The sequence below is a fragment of the Heptranchias perlo genome, chromosome 15 (assembly GCF_035084215.1).
Source record: "Heptranchias perlo isolate sHepPer1 chromosome 15, sHepPer1.hap1, whole genome shotgun sequence".
NCBI classification, from domain to species: Eukaryota; Metazoa; Chordata; class Chondrichthyes; order Hexanchiformes; family Hexanchidae; genus Heptranchias; species Heptranchias perlo.
In genome coordinates this window covers 52,594,011-52,617,801 of record NC_090339.1, presented here as the reverse complement: position 1 = coordinate 52,617,801, position 23,791 = coordinate 52,594,011, and the positions used below count along the sequence as shown (strand labels likewise).

Here is a 23,791-nt window from a genome sequence, read left to right as displayed (position 1 = left end):
CTAATTGCCCTTGAGAAGGGCAATTAGCTCGGACACCGCCCTGAAACTGAATAGGATCTATGCCGGGCGCTTCTGCAGTGAAGCCCCAGCCTATGATGGCCACATCAGAAATTCCTGGCCCCGCAAATTAATAATTGTTGACATGCACCCCTCCCCATCCCAGGAATTTTGGGGCCTCAGTCTGTAAATGGCATGGAAAGGATGCTGACATGGTGGCGGGGTTGGGGGAGGGAGGGGGCTCTAACATTTGATCTGAGCTGGTTTTAGTTGAAGAATTAAGGGAGGAAATTCTTGGAGATTGGTTGCAAATTCTTGAAGCACACTGGCGCCCGTTTTGATGTGCAACCAGTTGATGTCCCCTGTGGTGTCCAGAGCTATGAATGAAAGGGAAATATTAGGAATAACATTTGACACTGGGAGCTTACTCTAATTTTAATAAGTTAAGATAGGGTCAGTGTTTAAGCTAAAGTGAGCATTTGTCATTTCTAATAACTGACACTGGCCCCGATATTAGCAGGGAGGCGGGTTGGCAGCGGGGCGGGGGGGGGAGATTGGGCGCATGGCAAACCCGCATGAACCAAACTTACCATTTCTGATGCAATCGCACGTTGATTGATAGTGGTTAATGTCCTCTCCGGGTTTCGCACCCGGTAGCTGGCCTGATTGACAGGCTGGCTGCCATCAGCAGCAGCAACGCGAGGGGGGAGCGGGAAAGAGAGAGAGAGCCGGACGTCATCCGGCGCTGGACTGGAAGACCGGGGCGGGAGGAGAGGGGAAGACCGGGGAGGAAAGAAGATTGGGGTGGGGGGGGGCAGATTGGGGGGAGATCGGGGGAAGATGAGATCGGGTGAGATCAGAGTGACATCGGGAGGGTGAAGAGGGGGACATCGGAGTGGGAGACATCGGACAGCGGAGCAGGTTTCAAAGGTAGGTGCATTTAGTGTTTTCACTTCATTGCATGTTTTTTTATTTAATTTTTTTGTTTCTTTCTCCCTGATCCGGCCCTTCACATTTGGTTTTACCAGGCGTGAATCAGAAGCGGTGGGCAAGCCGCCCAGGTAAGTTAAAACTCTTTCTAATCACTTCGTCTGTCACAGGTAAAGTGCCTGAAGTACCTCAATGAGGTACATTTGGCTCTTTAACTGTCGCAAGCCTGCGGGACTTATGGTTTCGGATCGCCCGTGCGCACACAGGCGGGTCCCTGGGAAACTCGGAAGCCGGCGGGTTGGGCGATTTTTGCAGCTCCCCCGCCCCAACGCACCCACATTTGCCTCCTAAAATCACCCCCACTGGGTCCGGGAGTGTCTGAATTGCTTTTCACAAGTTAGTGATTACAGACATTGTTGTAAGTTACAATATTTATTACATGATAAAAATGCAGAAAACACTTTTTTGTAGGTGGATCTGTTTGAGATTTTTTTTAAATGGCCAATTCTGTGAATGTAATGCCGGTCTCCATGACAACAGACTGTTCTGTGAAGTATGGAGGGAACATTCAATGACAGCGCAGCTGGACTTAGTTTAAGGTTATTTACAAGAGCAGCTGCTGCCCCCTGAGATCATATCACACATACACATGTAACACAAATTATTTGTACAGCAAGGGGACAGGAATTTATATGACTTCCACATACACAAAGATCACTTCCAAATATCAAATATAATCAGAAGCCATAACTGATATGAAATTCTGTTCGTTCTGGCACCAGCCACATTATTGGAGCTCTCACAATGTGGTCTGAACGATCACACTGCCACAAAAGCTTAAATTGTGTAAAACTTTTTCACATTGATTTTACTTTTCTACTGTTTTTTAGAGTAAGACCATTGACTTCAATAGAGGCATAGAACATTGGTACCTTCTCAACAAACAAATGCTCCCAAGATATTTTAGTTGATGAATTCACTGCCCAGTATGTAATTGACCTAAACAGAGCAAGAAAGTCAGATGTTCCATTCTTGGTTTAAGCTGAGTTAACTGATCTGTCTCCTGGGTGCTTGCTTTGATTTGCCTCAGCGTCCTGGCTTATGGTTAATGAAAAATCAGCCAGTGTTCCCACTCTTGATTGCTATCCAAAGGCCCCCATTGAAGTATGCATATATGTGGACAGTTGTTGAGGGCAGGACCAGGTTAGCTTCCATGGTCAAGGCTCACGTATGGAAAACTGATAAGCTTATGGATTATACATAGAATAATAGATACCTCGAATGAGTTACAAGCGCTAATTTAATGAAGGGGATCAAGTGGTTTATAGACAGAATAATGGACACCTTGTGTGAATTACAATTTCTCCAACAGTTTTCTCCCCTCTCTTACTCTAGTTGCTGGGGTGTGGTTCCATAGATGCTGGATGCCCCTGGTACCTCTTCCAAATTGCCGTTCATGTGTGAGCACAGACCCTGAAGGATGGCAGACTATTCATCATGTGGGTTATCACAGCAAAGCTTGATACTGTCCTCACCTGCTCTCCATAAACACTAAGTTCCAGCAAGGGATAGTGATTAGTAGCAGAAGGCAAGTATAGAAGGTAAGTGTCTTTATAGATAACACTTGGTCCATGTGATCTTCTGGATTGGTATCAATCGCCTGAGGGGGTCGGAGAGGAATTTTCCAGAGTATTTTTCCCTTATTGGCCCTGGGTTTTGCTCTGGTTTTTTGCCTCTTCCAGGATATTACATGGCTGCGGATGAGGGGGGTAGGAAGTGTCTAGTCATGTTGCTCCAGCCATCATGAGTGTGGGGCAGGCTTGATGGACCAGCTGGTCTTTTCCTGCCCATCATTTTCATATGTTCGCGTGTTCGTATGTTAGGAAGCAATACTAAAATACTGTATTTAGATATGTCAAGGTAGCAGAAGATGAGGACTGGTTAAGGGGCTGTAAAGAGCAAATTTAATACAGATATCAGGAAGTATTTCTTTATATTGATTTAGAAGAGGAAAAACAAAGAAAGGAAAAATGGGGAGATGCCATCAGTTTACATTCTAGTGTCAAAAGAATTATAATTATATGCATTCAGGCATCGATCTCAGGATTACCCAACCCCAGAGGGAATGAAAGGCTAGAACAAAGCACATTAACTTGACCCCATCCCAGCTCCACATCCTCCTCATCACCTGTCCCACTAGCCAGAAATTTAATGAGGTCAGGCATAAAATGTTGAAAATAGTGCTCATTTAGAGGGGACTATTTTTTTAGGGCTAAAACTATTGCAGAACTCTGAAGGACTTTGTTACATTGCACGTTTGAATATCTGTCTGCTTATGTGCTGAGTAGCTGAGGAAGGCCCAGTTTATATAAACAAACTGAAATAAGATGTGTCCTCTTGTAGTCCAGCAATAACTACCAATACCTGCTGCTGAATCCTTCATCCATGTCTTTGTCATCTCCAGACTTGACTATTCCTGGCCAGCCTCCCATCCTCTAACCTCTATAAACTTTACTCATCCAAAACTCCGCTCTGCAGCATGCCCCACACATCCATCGTCGCTCTGCCCGCTGACATACATTGGCTCCCAGTCCCCAACACCTCCAATTTAAAATGCTCATCGTCATGTTCAAATTCCTTCATCTCCCCTCCCTATCTGGGTAGCCTCCTGCAGCCATACAACCCTCCAAGAATTCTGCATGCCTCATGTGCATCCCCCACTCCCTTTGCCCCACCATTGGCAGCCGGGCCTTCAACTGTCCAGGCCATAAGCCCTGAAATTCCCTCCCTAAACCTCTCCATCTCTCGACCTGTTTCTCCTCCTTAAAGATCCTGCAAAAAAGTTACCTCTTTGGACAAACTTCTACTCACCCTAATATCTCATTCTTTTGCTTGATGTCAATTTTTGTCTGATTATGCTCCTGTGAAGCACCTTGGGATATTTTCATACATCCTTACATCATTAAATAAATTTAAAACAGAAATAGACAGTTTCCTAGAAGTAAAGGGAATTAGGGGTTACGGGAGCGGGCAGGAAATTGGACATGAATTTAGATTTGAGGTTAGGATCAGATCAGCCATGATCTTATTGAATGGCGGAGCAGGCTCGAGGGGCCAATTGGCCTACTCCTGCTCCTATTTCTTATGTTCTTATGTACATTAAAGGTGCTATATAATTGCAAGTTGTTGTTGTTGTATTCGTATGATATTCACCTGTCCGTTATTTTTAGCACAGATGTTAACCTTTTCATATTCGTCTGCTAATATTAACACCAGTAATCTCTAGGCTCACACTTTTTATTTAATCTCTTGAGAAAAGGTTCTGCAAAATTTCATCCTGATCCCCAGGTAACTCTAGGATATCTCTCTATTCTCACACTTCTGCTCTTCAAGCCTGACACCTTGCTTCCCACAGAACATATTTCCACTGTGTCCCATGCAATATTTGATTATCTCTGTTCTTCCTGGCCTTTGAAGGTAATAATTGCCCCAGATGGATTTCAAGGCTTTTTCACTGAGAAAGTTGCATTGCCAGTTTTCTCCTTCTGAACCTTTAGGATAGGTATTAATTTTATGAAATTCAGCTAGCCACAAACTGTCCACTGATGTGAACATCCTTATCTTCATCTGGGAGAATGCAATAATTGAGAGATGTTGTAAACATTATTGAAAGACAATATTGAAAAATGCTGTGCAAAGCAAATATGCAAAAAGGAAGAATTAAAGTCATTTCAAAATGACAGGGAAGTCTTTCAAACATAATTTTCAGAAAAAAGGATCTGCTTAGTAGGAAAGGTTGTTGAAAAATATATTAAAGGTTGCACTCTGTGGTACTGATAATGTGATCCCCTGTGCAGGGCAGCTGGGACTGTCACTCTTTGGTACTCCACAAGCCTGTATCCCAGTAAGCTGACCTCTTGCGATGATGTGATGGCACTCCCATATGATGTATTAGGAATGCACTGAACTCAAGAGAACAGGAGTTCTGCTGGCAGCAACTCTTAGAGGGCTGCATATAATGTCACCACATTTCCCCGGCCAGAATGGAGATGATTGGGTAATTCCCCCATCAATCACGCCTGGAGACCGCACGACTGTGATCGGGATTGATTTTACGCAAACAATTTGTATTATGCAACTATCCTTCACTCACTGCATTTTGCTGGAGAAATTACCCTCCTTTAATGGGAGACATTGCTGTAGTTTGGGTCATGAGTTCTGCTTGCTGCAGTTCGTAGAGACACTTTTTAAATACACTCTGCTGAAGTGCGCTGTTTAAATAGACTCTGTTGAGCAAATAGACTTTGTTTGCAGTAAAATAGACATTTTGATGTAGTGCGCTGTTTAAATAGACCCTGCTGAGTAAATAGACTTTGTTCGCTGTAAAATAGACTGTTTGGTATAAGTCCTGCTATAAGTCCTGCCCTACCTTCAACTCATTGATTGACACAGTGATATCCATAGGCACTTCACTCTTTGAGAGCTGCCAGCTACCCTTAAAGCTGAAGTTTAGAAAATGATCGGCAGAGAATGGCCCCATTCAGCAATCAAGCACTGGAGCATTTATTTTCAGGAGAGGGCCATTTAGCAATAAAGAGTACCATCAAAGCAGCGTGAATGGAGGTGATGGGAGTGCATCAATGAAGTCTCACCTGTGGTCCAAACCTGGAAGCAGGTGAGGAAAATATTTTTTGGCCTATACAAGGCTGCCAAGTTAAGTGAGAAAACATGAGATAAAAGCTTAATAGGTTGTTTTGAGAAGCTTCTTTATTGCTCCTCAGTGGAAGCTTGGTACATCACCACTGAGAGAGGATGCAGGGACCTTTGCCAACTGCTGCTCTTTATAAATGCACAAGCATGCTCATTTTCTTCTGTTTCACTGTGCTGTTTTACCATTTGACAGTCCTGCCCATGTTGGTCATTAGCTGGGTTGAGTATCAAGCACCAAGTACGATGCTTGAGAAACACTGTGGAAAAGTGATTGCCTAAATGGGAAGAGTTATGTACAGGAATGCAGTGGCAGTGGGAGATTGGATAATTGAGAGGAGTAGATAATTATTTCTGTAACTGAAAAGTTGAGTCCCGAATGGTATGTTGCTTCCCAGGTTCCAGGGCAAGGGACCTAATGAAGTTGATGCAAAAGCTCTTAGAGATGGACAGGGATGAGCTGAATGTCGTGGTTCATGTCGGAAAAATAGGATTCAGGTTCTGAAAATCAACTTTCAGCATTTAAGCAAATTAAGAAGCCACTAAAGGAACAGCCAGATTAGCAAGATAAGTGTGTGGCGAGAGAAAAGGGTCCTAAGTTTTCTGGACGGCAACAATGTACCTGGAAACATGGCAGCCAGTTTGTACACAGCAAGGTCTCACAAACAGCAATAAGATAATGACCAGATCATCTGTTTTGGTGATGTTGGTTGAGGAATAACTGCTGGTCATGACACTGGGAAGAACTCTCTTGCTCCTCTTGGAATAGTACCATGGGATGTGTCCACCTGAGATGACAGATGGGCCACCAGTTTAATAGCTCATCTGAAAGACAGCAACTCTGACAGTGTAGCACTCCCTCAGTACTGTATTGAAGTGCCATAGATTATGTGCTTCAAATCTCTGCAGTGGGGCTTGAACCTACAACCTTCTGACTCAGAAGCAAGAGTGCTACCACTGAGCCAAGGCTGACACCTCCTGGCAGTGGATCATCAAGGCCAAATAGGCAGCTACAGAGGCTTGAAGCTGTCCCTGAATTTCCAGGCCCTACTGCCAGTGCTAGGTCCTGCCAAGAGATGGGTCTGTGCTCTGGTTGCCCCAAGGCCATTTAAAAGGCCCGAGACAGAAAATGTTGATGATTCCAGAGCTGAACAGGTGCAGTGCACTTTTGCCAAGGAGGGGCCCACGAAAATCAATGGTGACCCCCAGGATGTTGATGGTGGGGATTCGGCGATGATATTGCCGTTGAATGTCAAGGGGAGGTGGTTAGACTCTCTCTTGTTGGAGATGGTCATTGCCTGGCACTTGTCTGGCACAAATGTTACTTGCCACTTATCAGCCCAAGCCTGGATGTTGTCCAGGTCTTGCTACATGCGGGCTTGGACGGCTTCATTATTTGAGGAGTTGCGAATGGAACTGAACACTGTGCAATCATCAGTGAACATCCCCATTTCTGACCTTATGATGGAGGGAAGGTCATTGATGAAGCAGCTGAAGATGATTGGGCCAAGCCACTGCCCTGAGGAACTCCTGCAGCAATGTCCTGGGGCTGAGATAATTGGCCTCCAACAACCACTACCATCTTCCTTTATGCTAGGTATGACTCCAGCCACTGGAGAGTTTTCCACCTGATTCCCATTGACTTCAATTTTACGAGGGCTCCTTGGTGCCACACTCGGTCAAGTGCTGCCTTGATGTCAAGGGCAGTCACTCTCACCTCACTTCTGGAATTCAGCTCTTTTGTCCATGTTTGGACCAAGGCTGTAATGAGGTCTGGAGCCGTGTGGTCCTGGCGGAACCCAAACTGAGCATCGGTGATCAGGTTATTGGTGAGTAAGTGCCGCTTGATAGCACTGTCGACAACACCTTCCATCACTTTGCTGATGATTGGGAGTAGACTGATGGGGTGGTAATTGGCCGGATTGGATTTGTCCTGCTTTTTGTGGACAGGACATACCTGGGCAATTTTCCACATTGTCGGGTAGATGCCAGTGTTGTAGCTGTACTGGAACAGCTTGGCTAGAGGTGCAGCTAGTTTTGGAGCACAAGTCTTCAGCACTACAGCCGAGTTGTTGTCGGGGCCCGTAGCCTTTGCTGTATCCAGTGCACTCAGCCGTTTCTTGATATCACCTGGAGTGAATCGAAGTGGCTGAAAACTGGCTTCTGTGATGGTGGGGATATCGGGAGGAGGCCGAGATGGACCATCCACTCGGCACTTCTGGCTGAAGATGGTTGCAAACGCATCAGCCTTGTCTTTTGCACTCACATGCTGGACTCCGCCATCATTGAGGATGGGGATGTTTACAGAACCTCCTCCGCCTGTTAGTTGTTTAATTGTCCACCACCATTCACGATTGGATGTGGCAGGACTGCAGAGCTTTGATCTGATCCGTTGGTTGTGGAATCGCTTAGCTCTGTGTATAGCATGTTGCTTCCGCTGTTTAGCATGCATGTAGTCCTGAGTTGTAGCTTCACCAGGTTGGCACCTCATTTTTAGGTTCGCTTGGTGCTGCTCCTGGCATGCTCTTCTGCACTCCTCATTGAACCAGCGTTGATCCCCTGGCTTGTTGGTAATCGTAGAGTGAGGAATATGCCGGGCCATGAGGTTACAGATTGCGTTGGAATATGATTCTGCTGCTGCTGATGGCCCACAGCGCCTCATGGATGCCCACATTTGAGCTGCTAGATCTGTTCTAAATCTATCCCATTTAGCACGGTGGTAGTGCCACACAACATGTTGGATGGTATCCTCACTGCGAAGACGGGACTTCGTCTCTACGAGGACTGTGCGGTGGTCACTCCTACCAATACTGTCCTGGACAGATGCATTTGCAACAGGTAAATTGTTGATGACGAGGTCAAGTAAGTTTTTCCCTCGTGTCGGTTCGCTCACCACCTGCCGCAGGCCCAGTCTAGCAGCTGAGTCCTTCAGGACCCAGCCAGCTCGGTCAGTAGTGGTGCTGACCGAGCCACTCTTGGTGATGGACATTGAAGTCCCCCACACCAGAGTACATTCTGTGCCCTTGCTACCCTCAGTGCTTCCTAACATGGAGGAGGACTGATTCATCAGCTGAGGGAGGGCGGTAGGTAGTAGTCAGCAGGAGGTTTCCTTGCCCATGTTTGACCTGATGCCATGGGGTCCAGAGTCAATGTTGAGGACTGTATATCACTGTACTGCCACCTCTGGTCGGTCTGTCCTGCCGGTGGGACAGGACATACCCAGGGATGGTAATGGAAGAGTCTGGGACGTTGGCTGAAAGGTATGATTCTGTGAGTATGGCTGTGTCAGGCTGTTGCTTGGCGAGCCTGTGGGACAGCTCTCCCAATTTTGGCATAAGGCCCCAGATGTTAGTGAGGAGGACTTTGCAGGGTCGACTGGGCTTGGTTTGCCGTTAGTCGTTCGTCGTGTCCAGTGCCGGGTGGTCTTATTCTTATTATGACTTTTGTTTCGCAAGATTTTACAACTGAGTGGCTTGCTGGGCCATTTCAGAATCAACCACATTGCTGTGGGTCTGGAGTCACATATCGGCCAGACCGAGTAAGGACATCAGGTTTATTTCTCTCTAAAGGGTATTAGTGAACCAGATGGGTTTTTACAACAATCCGGTAGTTTCATGGCCACTATTACTAATGCTAGTATTTTAATTCCAGATTTTATTTAATTAATTGAATTTAAATTCCCTAGCTGGTATGGCAGGATTTGAACTCATGGCTCCCGATTATTAGTCCAGGCCTCTTGGATTATTAGTCTAGTAACATAACCACTATGCTACCGTACCCTTTCATTTCTAGCAGGCTTTCCAGTGCACCAAGCATTTGGTGGTGTATACCCATCAGCCGGCTTCTGTAGCCTGGCCCATCGAAGACCTCATCTGACGCCTCCACATCAGAACCATTGCGTGACCTCGCCCTTCGGCAAACTGGCACCTGCGGTATCCATTCCCCCTGCCCCGGCTCCTGCGCACTTGTGCCCAGTGGCTCACCATGTGCAGATCCGTCCTGTATTCTAGCCTTTACAGTATGCGCAGTGTCAGTATCTGAGTTGGTGGATGCGAGTGTCAGATCAAGCGCCGGTGTGGCTTCATTATCACTTTCTTCCACCTCCTCTTCCTCCTCCTCCACCTCGGATGGTGCCGGCTCCAGTTCTTGGGCATCCGCAATGACAAAGGAAGACGGGTTGAGTTGTGGAGCGGGGATAGGAGTGAGTAGGACGTGCATGCTGACACCATCTGCAGCAAGTGTGTCAGAAAAAATTGTGGGATGAGGGAGATGTGGGAAATGAGAAGGAGGATTAGGTATGCAGAGACCCCCTTCCTTGGGACCTCCAGTGCCCTCACTGACCACGGCCGCAGTGATGTCTCGCCCAATGACTTGTAGCACTGTCTCCTCCAAGGGAGTGAGGACTTGGAAGCACGCCTGTCGTCCCTCTGGTCTCCTGCTGCTGGCTGTTATGCGCCACCTTCTCCTGTAAGACAAAGGGAAGTGTGTCAGTGAATGTCCTGCAATGTGTTTGGGTCATGTGCCTGTCATGGTAGAATAGCTGCCAGTGTATGTGACCTGTGAGTGGTGGGTGTGTGGATAGCAAGTGTGCTCCTATGTGGGGGTGAGATGCAGCATCCGAAGTGCAGGGTTGCGTAGAATGGGCAGCGTTTGTTGGTCGGTGGGTAAGAGGGCGTGTCTTGCATGGAGCAGTGCTGCGGTTGGTTGGATGTGCCACTCGACATTTGCATTCACGAACCTTGACCACTTGTGTCGAATCATTGAACTTTCTCCTGCACTGTACCCACGCACGTGGTGCTGTGCTCCTGCCATTCACCTCCACTGCCAATTCCTCCCTCTGCCTCCGTAGCTGGTGTCTGGAGGGTCTACTGCCACCCTGCGGGTACAGGATGGCTCTCCGTTCCTGCACTGCCTCCACTAAGACCTCTAATATGTTGTCGGAGAACCTAGGGGCATTCTCTCTTGCCATCCAGCACTGCTTCCGTTGACAGTGCACCTCCCCTTTAAGAAGTGCAGGCTGCCTTTACCTAGTGCTGGCCACGCCCCATATCGGGCCTCCTGTTGGTGCATTCAGCCCTCAATGGCACCAGTAGTGCTAGTTGCGCATGGGAATCAAGGTAATGAGATTGCAGCACGAATCTCGTGTGCTGCCTGCATTGCTAACACCAGGCGTGGGTTAACCACGCACCGGTATCGGGCTTTATCGAATTTAACCTCCAATATAATTGGGTTCAAAGTAAGAATAGAAAAGGATAAGAGTCAAGGGAAAAGGAATTGCATCAAAGGCTCGAGTTATAATGGATGAATAGAGTGGTTAGATCGAATTTGGGGCAATTATGAGGCAGAACAAATGAACAAATATAAAGAATGTATAAAAAGGCTATAAAAAGAGAGATTTGAAAAGCTAAAAAGGAGTAGAAAATTAGCAAAAAGGCATAAAGGGCAATAAAAAGAATAGATCTGAAATTTCATGGGGTTCTCCCGATCCACGTCCGTAACTTTGAAAAGAGCTGTAAGGCACATGCCTTGACCAGGACAGTCATTAAGAGAACCATAGGGGCCCTAAAGAGGAAGTTTTGTTACCTTGATAGACCAGGAGGTGCTTTGCAGCATGTTCCAGAGCATGTATCCTACATAGTTGTATCTTGCTGTGCCCTGCACAACTATGCTACCCAACTGGCTCACTAACGTGCTTCAGTAAAGGAAACCTGCCAACCTTACCTGGCCTGGCCTAGGTGGTTGACTCTTAATGCCTTCAGGGAAATTTTTTATTGGCAATAAATACTACCTTGCAAGTGTCGTCCACATTTCAAGAACAATAAAAAAATTAAAAAGGCCTAGTCATGGAGATTCCTAGAGAGGTAGCGCAAGACACTTTTTGGCAATGCAGTCCCACATGCTTGAGCCATCCTCTAGTACCTTGCCCGAGTGCCAATTTCTGATGTAGAAGCCTAGATAGGGAACATTGACAGGTTTTAATCGCTGCACCATTGGTGGCTGTGCCTTCAGCTGCCTAGACCCTAAGCTCTGAAATTCCTCCCTAAAGGTATCCGCCTCTCTATCTCGCTCTCCTCCATTAAGACACTCCTTAAAGCCTACCTCTCCCAATATCTCCTTATGTGGCTCGATGTCAAATTTTGTTTGATAATCTCTCCTGTGAAGCACCTCGGGACATTTAACTAAGTTAAAGGCACTATATAAACGCAAATTGTTGTTGTTATGACTGTAGGAAGCAGGCCAGCTGAGAGCAATCATTTCCTCTCTTGATGTCCAAATAATCACAGTTGCAGTTGGAGTCACTGGAAGACGATCAGGATCCCAGGTTAATTTTTCCCCTCTCTAGACCAGCATATTGAGGCCAATTACATGACCCCTACCACTGCCCTGGCTGAGAACAGCTAACTCCACACAGCCCAGTAATTAGATTTGGCGCCTTCCTTGTCTGTATGGCTCAGTTCCACAGCAGGAAGTGCACTTGCTAATTGAGCTTGGAGGGGAGGGAAGGAGGCTACACTGTTTCTGTATAATTCACTAAGCACTCGACCTTAATTTTATAAAGAAAAAATAAGATTTCGGCTGCATCTTTAGAGAGCGATGAGGTATGAAAAATCCCACTTACACAAGCTTGAATGACAGAAATGTACCCAGCAAGTTGAAGAATTCTGTGTTTGAACAGAATTTAAAAAACCCAAAGAACTTGCCTTTGTATAAAGCCTTATCACAATCTCAGGATGTGACAAAGCATCTCATGTCCAATGAACTATGTTCGGAGCATCATCACTGTTATTCTGTAGACAAACGCAGCAGCCAATTTGCGCACAGCAAGATCCCACAAACGGCAATAAGATGAATAACCAATAGTTTAACTGTTATTACTGTTGGTTGAGGGCGGAATGTTAGCTGGGACACCAGGACAGGAAGCTCATCCTGCTCTTCCAATAGCACCATGGAATCTTTTAGGTTTACCTGAACATTTTTGAAGTGCAAAAAGTAAGGAAGCCTTTATAAAATGGATCAGTAATATACATTGTATAGTAAGAGTTAATACTGCTGCCAGCCAATCAGAACTCCTATTTGGGAATGCCTCTTTAAAAAAAAGGCGTTGCCATCGGGCTGTGGGTTTTATGGAAAGGTTTAGTTCCTGGAACATTCAGATATAGCCTGCACCATAAATGCTCCCATGAGAGCCACGGGGAACAGTTCGCACTTAGACACTCGATCTGTTGCAGTGCGAGAGATTCCCTGGCTGCTTTGATTACACAAAACTTAGCTTGACTTCATTTTCTTTAAAGGGGGAAAAAATGTGTTTGGTAAACTTTGTTTTTTTTGTTTGGGAAGGGAGGAATGCCAGAAGGGCGCCAGTGTTATTATCTGTGAAAGTGACGTAGTGTATGATTGGCGCGATGGCATGTCTCAGTGTGCTTTGCATCACTGCCTCATGTCTTTACAAACGCAAATAATTCTCATGAACATTTTTGCCCTTTAAATTTTAACTTAAGAAGGCTATGATCCGATTAATTCCTGGCCAAGTTGTTAATTTTAATATCTGGCAAAGTGAAACAGAAAGGTGTGAGATATTTTAATAGGCAGCAAAAAAAAACACAGGCCATCAACATATTTTATAATAAATTTTGGAATAATGGTTTTATATGTTTGGAGTGACGTTAAATTATGAAAAGTGATTTTGCAAACACCTCAGTGTGGCAGTAAAACCTTTCCATAATCTATATTTTTTTCTCTTCACATTGTCCTCGCCACACACCCCCAGAATTCATAAGATTTTTAAGAATAGGAAAAGCTAATTAGGCCCAAGAAGCTCCATTTTGAATTGGTATGTGCTGTTCCCAGGCAAGGCACTGCTGCTCACAAACCAGCCACTTGGAGATTTGCTGAGTTGAAGCTCCAATTGTTTCATCTGTCAATTTTCCCTTTCTCTACATTGAAAAGTTATTGGCTTCCAATTGTCAATGGTGACCCTGGGGTATATTTTCTCCTTTAGTTAAAAAATATATAAGAAACAACTCACCTTTTGGTTAAAACAGACGATCTGGTCATTGTCACATTACTGTTTGTGAGACCTTGCTGTGCGCAAATTGACTGCCGCGTTTCCTACATTACAACAGTGACTACACTTCAAAAGTACTCAATTGGCTGTAAAGCGCTTTGGGACATCTTGAGGTTGTGCAAGGCGCTATATAAATGCAAGTCTTTCTTTCTTGTGTAACACTGTCAATCAAACTGGCAGGTGCTTTTGGCTTTCCTGGTGATGTTTTTGCTGTGCATTAATTTTCTAATCTCAGCTGTCAGAAACCTATCACTCAGCACTGATAATCAGTTTCCCATTTCAGAAAAAGCTAATGAGCTGCTTACCCAGAGAAAAAAAATAGAGTAAATCTATTTGTTCACGGTGAGGAACTGCTGGCCAAAATGTTTTCAAATGTAGGCTGATGCCAGACCTGAATTGACTGCACTGCCATTTCTGACCTGGCCAAACCCTCTGCAAATATCAAACATTCTGCTGGGGCATCTTGCAAATACAGTCGCAGCCTGGGACATCTCCTTCAAATACTGCAAAATGCCTTCAACAATATACACAATATAGAAGAAAAAGAAGAACTTGTGCCTTTCATAACCTTTGGATGTCTCAAAGGGCTTTACAGCAAATGAAGTACTTTTGAAGTGTAGTCACTGTTGTAATGTAGGAAGCGTGGCAGTCAATTTGTGCATAGCAAAGTCCCTGAAACAGCAATGAGATAATGACCAGATAATCTGTTTTAGTGATGTTGGTTGAGGGATAAATATTGGCCACATGTGGAGAAACAGAGTTAATGTTTCAGGTCGATGACCCTTCGTTTCTTTTTCCACAGATGCTGCCTGACTTGCTGAGTATTTCCAGCATTTTCTGTTTTTAATGTCATGCAATATTAGCTCTGTGCACATTTAATCTGTGGCATCACCATCCAATCATTATGTGTGATTAGTTACCTTAATTTCACTCATAATAACTACACAAAGTTGTTCATGTGCCAAATATTTCTATGCTCTCCAAATTAAGAGGACTTAACTTGAATTTATCAGTGTCAATTTGTCAATCCCACTCCAGAGTCTTGAGCACAAAGTCTAGGTCGACACTTCCAACATCACAACCAGCACAACCAATATCGCTAAAACAGATTAACTGGTCATTATCTCATCACTGATTGTGGGACCTTGCTGCATGCAAATTAGAAGGATATGCTGATAGCTAGAAGGATATGCTGATTAGATGAAGTAGGAAGGGAGGGGGAAAGGAGGAGGTTCGTGTGGAGCATAAACTCAAGATAAGGGGCTGGCCATTTAGGACCGAGATGAGGAAAAATTTCTTCGCTCAGAGGGTTGTGAATCTTTGGAATTCTCTATCCCAGAGGGCTGTGGATGCTCAGTCACTGAGTATATTCAAGATTGAGATCGATAGATTTTTTGGACACTAAGGGAATCAAGGGATATAGGGATAGGGCGGGAAAGTGGAGTTGGGGTAGAAGATCAGCCATGATCTTATTGAATGGGGAGCAGGCTCGAGGGGCTGTATGGCCTACTCCTGCTCCTATTTCTTATGTTCTTAAACACCGGCATGGAGCTGTTGGGCCAAATGGCCTATTTCTGTGCTGTATTCTATGTGATTCTATGTAGAAAATTGGCTGGCGCGTTTCCTACCTTACAAATGTGACTACACTTCAAAAGTACGTCATTGGCTGTAGAGCATTTTGGGATGTCCTGAGGTCATGAAAGGTGCTATATAAATGTAAGTCTTTCTTTTTTTCAATGTTATGATTGACACTCACACTCAAAATTCATTGATCTTGATAAAGGTAGAATGTCCAAGTTTCCAGAAGAAACCAAATTGTTTGTGAAATGAGGATGTTCACAAATAAAAATAAAATTTACAGAAGCTACTAAGGCTTCAAATTGACAGATAAATCACCATTATTTTCCCTCTTTTCTCCCTTCTCCTCCTGTGTGAACTGATGTATCCTGGGGTATGGGTTCACAGATGCTAGAAGCCTTCGAGTAGCTATCTTAATTGTTCTGCATAAATTGGAACCCCCAGAACATCAATGGAATGTTAGCATTTTCTATTCATATATGCCATGGGTTTATTGCTAGGTGCCCTTGACGGCTACATGTCATCCATCAGTGAGGCCCTGAACTTTTGGAAAGTCTGCCATATGGTAAAAGTGCTATGCCCTGTCATGATGTTGCTCCCTTTCCACGGATAAACTGACAAAAGTGTTTCTCCTGATAAAACAAGGCTTTTGTCACTTGTTTTATGCTTTGGTGGCATGAAGACTGACCAATGCAGCAAATGTCGCCTGTAAGGAGCCATTCGCATAAAACACTATTGCTACGATAACCTTCATGGCAGTGGGCAGAGCTGCGCCTTATATAGAGTTTGGGCTTAAGCTGATGGCATAAGTCCATGACAGCTTCCCTTATGAAGTGCAGTCAGTGAAGGGTAGTATCTTTAGACATCCTGAAGTAGGTGTGCTTTGGTGGGAAGACTTGGATCTTCAGATGAAGGTGAGTAGATGCTAGATGCCTGAGGTGCCTTTGTTCCCAGAACGCTCTTCCTCTTCCTAATCCATCACTGTCATTAGAAATGCTATAAGAAGTTCGATGCTGAGCACTTTGGTTACTGCTAAGAAAACAGCTGCTATCAGCAACAGTACTGCAAGAGTTATGATGTAAGGATATAATATAAACCAGGCAAATGTATGCGCCATCAAGAATGATAGGCCAAAATGCAAAAGTTAATTCAAATTATGTAAAAAAAAATTGGTTCAGTAAAACATGTTGGGGAAGAAGCGAAGGCCCTAAAAAGTAAGTTTTAAACTTATCTTTCTAGGGTCAGGAGGACCAGGTGTACTCCTCCGGACTCCACAAAGGAAGTCTGCGCCTCTGATTTCTCAGGCTCCCACCCACCCTCGCAAGACCCTGCTGAAACCCCCTGCACCCCTGTGATTTACCTCAGTGCCGAGCCACCTGATCCTTGGCATCCGACCAGCAGCTCCTTTTTGCCCGTGTTGGGCGGGAAGCTAGCTGGCAGGATGTAAATGAGACCCAGAGGTTATAATAGTCTGGGCCTCAAATTGAAGGCATTGTGAGGTTTGATGCTAGCCCTCCCCCCTGCCCCTCTGAAAACCGCTTCCAGTTTAAATCGCCTCCAAAGACTCTGACCCAATTGATTCATCTTTACCATCTGACAGACCAGAGATCAAAAAAGAAAGGAAGTAAGACCAGATCGGGGGGGAGGGGGGGGGGGGGGAAGATCGCAGTTCGGCCTGGAGATCAGGGGGACATCGGCTGGGAGTCAGCCTGGAGATCACGGGGGAGGGGGGGTTTGGATTGTGGGGAGGGAGGCTGACCACGGCAGGTTTGCTTGGGGGACCGGGGGGGGAAGCATTCCTGCTCCTCCTGGCCCACGGCAGTGCTGGAAAAGCACTTACCTGTTGGATTCAGCAGTTCTCGCCTCCCTTCAGCTGCCGGGTTTCCCGAACCCTGCGCAACCCGGCCCGCAGCCATTAAATGTATAAGGCTGCTAAAAAAGCTGAGGCCAGAGCCTCATCAACATACTTAAATTACTGACCTCCTTCTCCAGAGCAGGTTACTCGACCCCCACCGCACCCACCCAACAACCCGCCCCGGTTAAACTGGAATTTTGCAGCGGTTTGGGGTCGGGTTTCAGATTTTTAAGGATTTAACCTCTACCCCTCTCCCACCCGTTAAATTTTCCCATAGTAAAGTGCTAAAGTTTATCAATTAAATTTTGTACAGACCATTATTATTTTGAAGTTTTCTCTGAATGGACACAAATAGAAAATAGTAAAACAATTATTTTTTTTGAAGGAAAGAAGAGGTAATGATGCAGTATGTGCTTTCAGAGATGTTCCCTTGCATCAATAATTGTCAATGTTTAATCAGGTTGAGTACATCATTTAGGGAAATTGCTATCTGACAATATAGTAATTAGACAGTATGTCAGTTAGACAATATATCAGTTTGATGCAGAGTTCTGTTAGAAGAGACTGGGTTGCTTTATGCAGTTTTTAAACCTAAATAAAGTTATTCCTTTTCATTCAATCTTAGATTCAAAGAACCTTGAAACAAGTTCAAAATAAGCATGTCACTATTATCTTGAATTACATAGAATGTACAGCACGGAAACAGGCCAATCGACCCAACAAGTCCATGCCGGTGTTTATGCTCCACACGAGCCTCCTCCCTCCCTACTTCATCTCACCCTATCAGCATATCCTTCTATTCTTTTCTCCCTCATGTGTTTATCTAGCTTCCCCTTAAATGCATCTATGATAGTCACCTCAACTACTCCTTGTGGTAGCGAGTTCCACATTCTAACCACTACCTGAGTAAAGAAGTTTCTCCTGAATTCACTATTGGATTTATTAGTGACTATTTTATATTTATGGCCCCTAGTTCTGGTCTCCCCCGCAAGTGGAAACATCTTCTCTACATCTACCCTATCAAACCCTTCCATAATCTTAAAGACCTCAATCAGGTCTCCCCTCAGTCTTCTCTTTTCTAAAGAAAAGTGCCCCAGCCTGTTCAATCTTTCCTGAAAAGTATAACCTCTCAGTTCTGGTATCATCCTAGTAAACCTTTTTTGCACCTTCTCCAGTGCCTCTGTATCCTTTTTATAATATGGAGACCAGAACTGTTGACGACACTCCAATTGTGGTCTAACCAAGGTTCTATACAAGTTTTACAAAACTTCTCTGCTTTTCAATTCTGTCCCTCTAGAAATGAACCCCAGTGCTTGGTTTACTTTTTTTATAGCCTTATTAACATGTGTCACTACTTCTGGTGATTTGTGTATCTGTACCTCCCCAGATCCCTCTGCTCCTCTACCCCCATTTAGACTCTGATTTTCCAAGGAGTATGTCGCCTCCTTATTCTTCCTACCAAAATGTACCTTATCTATATTGAAATTCATTTGCCAGTTACACGCCCATTCTGCAAGTTTATTAATGTCTGCCTGTACTTTGTCGCTGTCCTCCTCTGTATTAACTATACCCCCCAATTTGGTGTCGTCTGCAAATTTTTAAATTGTACTTCCAATTCCTGAGTTCAAATTGTTTATGTACAAGGTGAACAACAGTGGTCCCAGCACCGATCCTTGTGGAACACTACTTCCCACCTTTTGCCAGTTTGAGTAATTACCTTTAACCCCTACTCTCTCTTTGCTGTTTTGAAGCCAGTTTGCTATCCATTCTGCTTTCACATGCTCTAATAGAATCACTTGAGATCTAGATTATATTTAGTAAATGGGTTTAGCTTGATTTTTGAAATAGTTAGTAATTACTTAGTCTTTTTTAATTTTATCTATTTTTTTAAATTTAAGTTTAAAAAGTTTATAGATTCGTTTATGGTCCCTTGGTTTAAATCACATTGCATCTCCTTCCCCTTCGGCACCTAATTCCCACACTCACCAAATTCCCAGCTTAATCTGTTAGCAATTCACTCTGTTACAATGTATTGGTGTGGCACTACTTCATTAAACATAGCTGTGGGTTTATATTTTTAAACCAAACACAAATTAACAGAAAGCAAGCAGTCCTGCAGTTAGCAGCACTTTGATCTGACAGATTGGATCGTCATCTTTGCTAGTGCACATTAAGGGAAGAAATGGAGCATCTCAGCCTAAGAACATAAGAAATAGGAGCAGGTGAAGGCCATACAGTCCCTTGAGCCTGCTCCGCCATTCAATAAGATCATGGCTGATCTTCTACCTCAGCTCCATTTTCCTGCCCTATCCCCATATCCGTTGATTCCCTTATTGTCCAAAGATCTATCGATCTCAATCTTGAATATACTCAATGACTGAGCATCCACAGCCCTCTGGGGTAGAGAATTACAAAGATTCACAACCCTCTGAGTGAAGAATTTTTTCCTCATCTCTATCCTAAATGGCCGACTTCTTATCTTGAGACTATGATTCCTAGTCCTAGACTCTCCAGCCTCTCAGCATCTACCATGTCAAGCCCTCTCAGAATTTTGTACGTGTCAATGAGATCACCTCATTCTTCTAAACTTCAGGGAATATAGGCCCATTTTATTCAATCTCTCCTCATAGGACAACCCTCTCATCCCAGGAATCAATCTAGCAAATCTTCATTCCGCCCTCTCTAAGGCAAGTATATCCTTCCTGAGGTAAGGAGACCAAAATTGTACACAGTACTCCAGTTGTGGACTCACCAAAGCCCTGTACAATTGCAGCAAGACTTCCTTACTCTTGTACTCTAACCCCATTGCAATAAAGGCTAACATATAATTTGCCTTCCTAATTGCTTGCTGTACCTGCATGCTAACTTTCTGTGATTCGTGTATAAGGACACCCAAATCCCTCTGAATACCAACATTTAATAGTTTCTCACCATTTAAAAAAAATCTGTTTTTCTATTCTTCCTACCAAAATGGATAATTTCACATTTCCCCACATTATACTCCATCTGCCACCATCTCGCCCACTCACTTAACCTGTCTATATCCCCTTGCAGCCTCTTTGTGTCCTCCTCACAGCTTACTTTCCCACCTAGCTTTGTATCGTTATCAAACTCGGATACATTACACTCGGTCCCCTCATCTAAGTCATTGATATATATTGTAAGTAGCTGAAGCCCAACACTGATCCTTGCGGCACCCCACTAGTTATAACCTGCCAACCTGAAAATGACCAGTTTATTCCTACTCTCTGTTTTCTATCCGTCTGGCACCTTATCGAATGCCTTTTGAAAATCCACTGGTTCCCCCTTATCTACCCTGCTAGTTACATCCTCAAAAAACCCTAATAAATTTGTCAAATACGATTTCCCTTTCATAAAACCGTGTTGACTCTGCCTAATCATATTATGACTTTCTAAATGCCCTGTTACTACATCCTTAATAATGGATTCTAGCATTTTCCCTATTACTGATGTCAGGCTAACTGGCCTATAGTTCCCTGTTTTCTCTCTCCCTCCTTTCTTGAATAGCAGGGTTATATTTGCTACCTTCCAATCTACAGGGACCGTTCTAGAATCTAGGAAATTCTGGAAGATCACAAGCAATGCATCCACTATCTCTGCAGCCACCTCTTTTAAAACCCTCGGATGTAGGCCATCAGGTCCAGGGGATTTGTTGGCTTTTAGTCCCATTAATTTCTCCAGTACTTTTCCTTTACTGATCTAAATTACTCTCAATTAAATTTCTCACTCTCTTTAGACTCTTGGGGCTCAATTTTGAATTGGTGGTGGGTTAGCAGCAGGGGGGGGGTGGGGGGTGGTGATGGTGCGCATGGCAAACCCGAATAAAAAAAACTTACCTTTTCCGACACGATCGCGATGTAATTGATGATGATTAAAGTTGTTTCCGGGTTTCGTGCCCAGCAGCCAGCCTGATTGACGGGCTGGCTGCCGACAGGAGCTGCAACGCCAAGGTGGGGGGGGGAAGAGAGAGAGGGAGACGTCATCCGGCGCTGAAACAGAGAGTGGAAGGTGCTGAAGATCGGGGGTGGGGGGAGAGGGGAAGATCGTGGGGGGGGAGAGGGGAAGATCGTGGGGGGAGAGGGAGATCAGAGAGGGACATGGTGGGGGGAGAGGGGAAGATTAGGGAGACATCGGTGGGGGAGATATCGGGGGGAGAGGGGGACATCAGAAAGGAGGACATCGGACATCGGAGCAGGGTGGAAAGGTAGTTTATTTTGTTTTCTAACTTTGTGCAATGGTTTTTTATTTAATTTAATTTGTTTATTTTTGCCTGATCCGGCCCTTCACGTCTGGTTTCACCAGGTGTGAATTGGAAGCCATGGGAAAGCTGCCCAGATAAGTTTCAAATCGTTTTAACTATCTACTATGTCAGAAATAAAGTACCTTAAGTACCTCAATGAGGTACATTTTGTTCTTTAACTATCATCCGGCTGGTTTTAATTGGCGGAGGGACTTCCGGATTCGTGAAGCGCGCACGCAAACAGGTGCGTCTGTGGGAAACCCGGAAGTCGGTGGGTTGGGGCCGGCTTCCTCACCCGCTCAGATTTCCCCGATTTTCACAGCCCCCCTGCCCCCAACACACCCGCAATTTCCTTTGAAAAGCGAGGCCTTGGTTTCCCACTATTCCTGGTATGTTTTTGGTCAAGACAGATACAAAATATTTGTTTACTGTCTCTGCCATTTCCTTATTCCCCATTATAATTTCTCCTGTCTCTACCTCTAAGGGACCCACGTTTACATTCGCTAATCTCTTCCTTTTTACATACTTGTATGGGAAGAGAGATGCGTCTCGTATCTCTCCCCCTGGCGGCAAGAGCCAGACTGTTACTGCTGCCACCCAATCATCTTTATTCCTCTCGAAGCCTTTACCACTATCTACAAGGCATTTGGTGGATAGGTGCAGTCTCAATAACACTCAAGAAACTTGACACCATCCTGGACAAAACAGATCACTTAATCCACGCACTGCAGCAACTCAACGAGCTTACTTCCACGGCATATAGCCCTGCGATCTCTACCACCTAGAAGGACAGGAACAGCATTGTCATGGGAACATCATCAGCTCCAAGTTTCCTGCAAAGTCACATATCATCCTGCCTTGGACTATGTATTATTCATTCCTTCATTGTTGCTTGGTCAAAGTCCTGGAATTCCTTATCTAACACTATAGTGGGAACATCATTTCCACAAGGACTGCCGTTGTTCAATAAGAAGGCACCCATCACCCTCTTATGGCAATTAAGGAAGTAAAATAAATGTAGCCTTGCCAGCATTGCTCACATCCTAAGAACAAATATAACAGCAAAAAAAATCCTTTTCTAGATTTTCTTGCTGCTTGATCAAATTCACAATGAGGCCTTGAACTATAGCAGTGTAATCCAACAGTAAATATTTTTTGAAACTTCAGAGCTTCAGAGGGGAGAATAGTAATTCACCTCCCGAGTGGTCCAGACATCTGAACTGCTGCTTCAGAATTCCAAATGTTTATTTACTGTGGACCTTGTTGTGGAATGGGCATAGTTATTGTTCCCCTACCTTGGTATAGGGGCTGTGAGAAACCATAGTTGCATTACATACTCCATGTGACTCAAGCAGTGGCGTAGGCAGAGGTGGGGAGGGGGGAGTGGGGGGATGTTCAGGGAGTTCAAACAACCCCCGAAATTTCGATGATTTTTTTATAATCAAACCACTCCTTCTTTCAAAAGAAGGTCCCTGAAATCACTTAATAGAAACACAGAAACAATGGATGTTCTTCCAGAGCTGGTCAGTTCCAAATTCGACCAGCGAAAACCGATTAGTTGGGCTTGTGCTTCTAAACGTTCACCGGGATATTGCAGTGAATTGTAGTGAAGTTATTAGCAACACGTAGCTAGCACTTGAACTTCCTGCTTTAGAGTTTGTTCAACAAGCCTGTTTTTTTCTTTTCATTTGCTTTATTTCAACTGTTAGATTAATGGAAGTAATAATGTTTCTATTTAAACTGATTGTGAAATTCCAATTTGGAAAATAAGCTCATATTCAAACATTTCCCCTCTCCCCCACCAAAAAAAATCCTGCCTACACCACTGGTCCCAAGAGCCAGCTTTCTATTTCTCCTTACCTTGCAATAATATCGGCACTAAATGCTTTAAAACAAACAAATTGTGACAACTGTCAGGGATCTGGGTATTAACATGCATGATGATGATCTGTAAATGGACTGACTAGTACATCTTTCAATTGATGTGAATATCAGAATTGTGGTTCAGTGCACAAATCGCTATATGTGTGTGCAGTCAATGATGCTGTGCACTTTGGAGAATTCAACAAAATGATAACAAATGAGATGCCCTTACTACTTTAACAGGTGTTAGTTGTGGCTCAGTTGGTAGCCCTCTGAGTCAGAAGGTTGTGAGTTCAAGCCCCACTCCAGAGACTTGAACTCGTAATCTTGGCTGATACTCCAGTGCAGTACTGAGGGAGTACTGCACTGTCAGAGGTGTCATTTTTCTGATGAGACATTAAACCGAGGCTCCGTCTGCCCTCTCAGGTGGATGTAAAAGATCCCATGGCGCTGTTCAAAGAAAAGCAGGGGAGTTCTCCCGGTGTCCTGGCCAACATTGATCCTTGAACCAACAACTTAAACAGAGACATCCCGA

At 44.5% G+C, this 23,791-nt stretch overlaps 1 long non-coding RNA gene across 1 annotated transcript in view; it reads left to right on the top strand.

The window, feature by feature from the left end:
* The first annotated feature begins 990 nt into the window (after nt 1-990).
* Nucleotides 991-23,791, top strand: part of LOC137332760 (uncharacterized) — a 46,149-nt gene continuing 23,348 nt past the window's right edge. Inside the window, exons 1-2 of the long non-coding RNA XR_010965742.1 lie at nt 991-1,058; nt 2,323-2,528. This is a non-coding gene — a long non-coding RNA (uncharacterized lncRNA). The remainder of the gene's footprint in view (nt 1,059-2,322; nt 2,529-23,791) is intronic.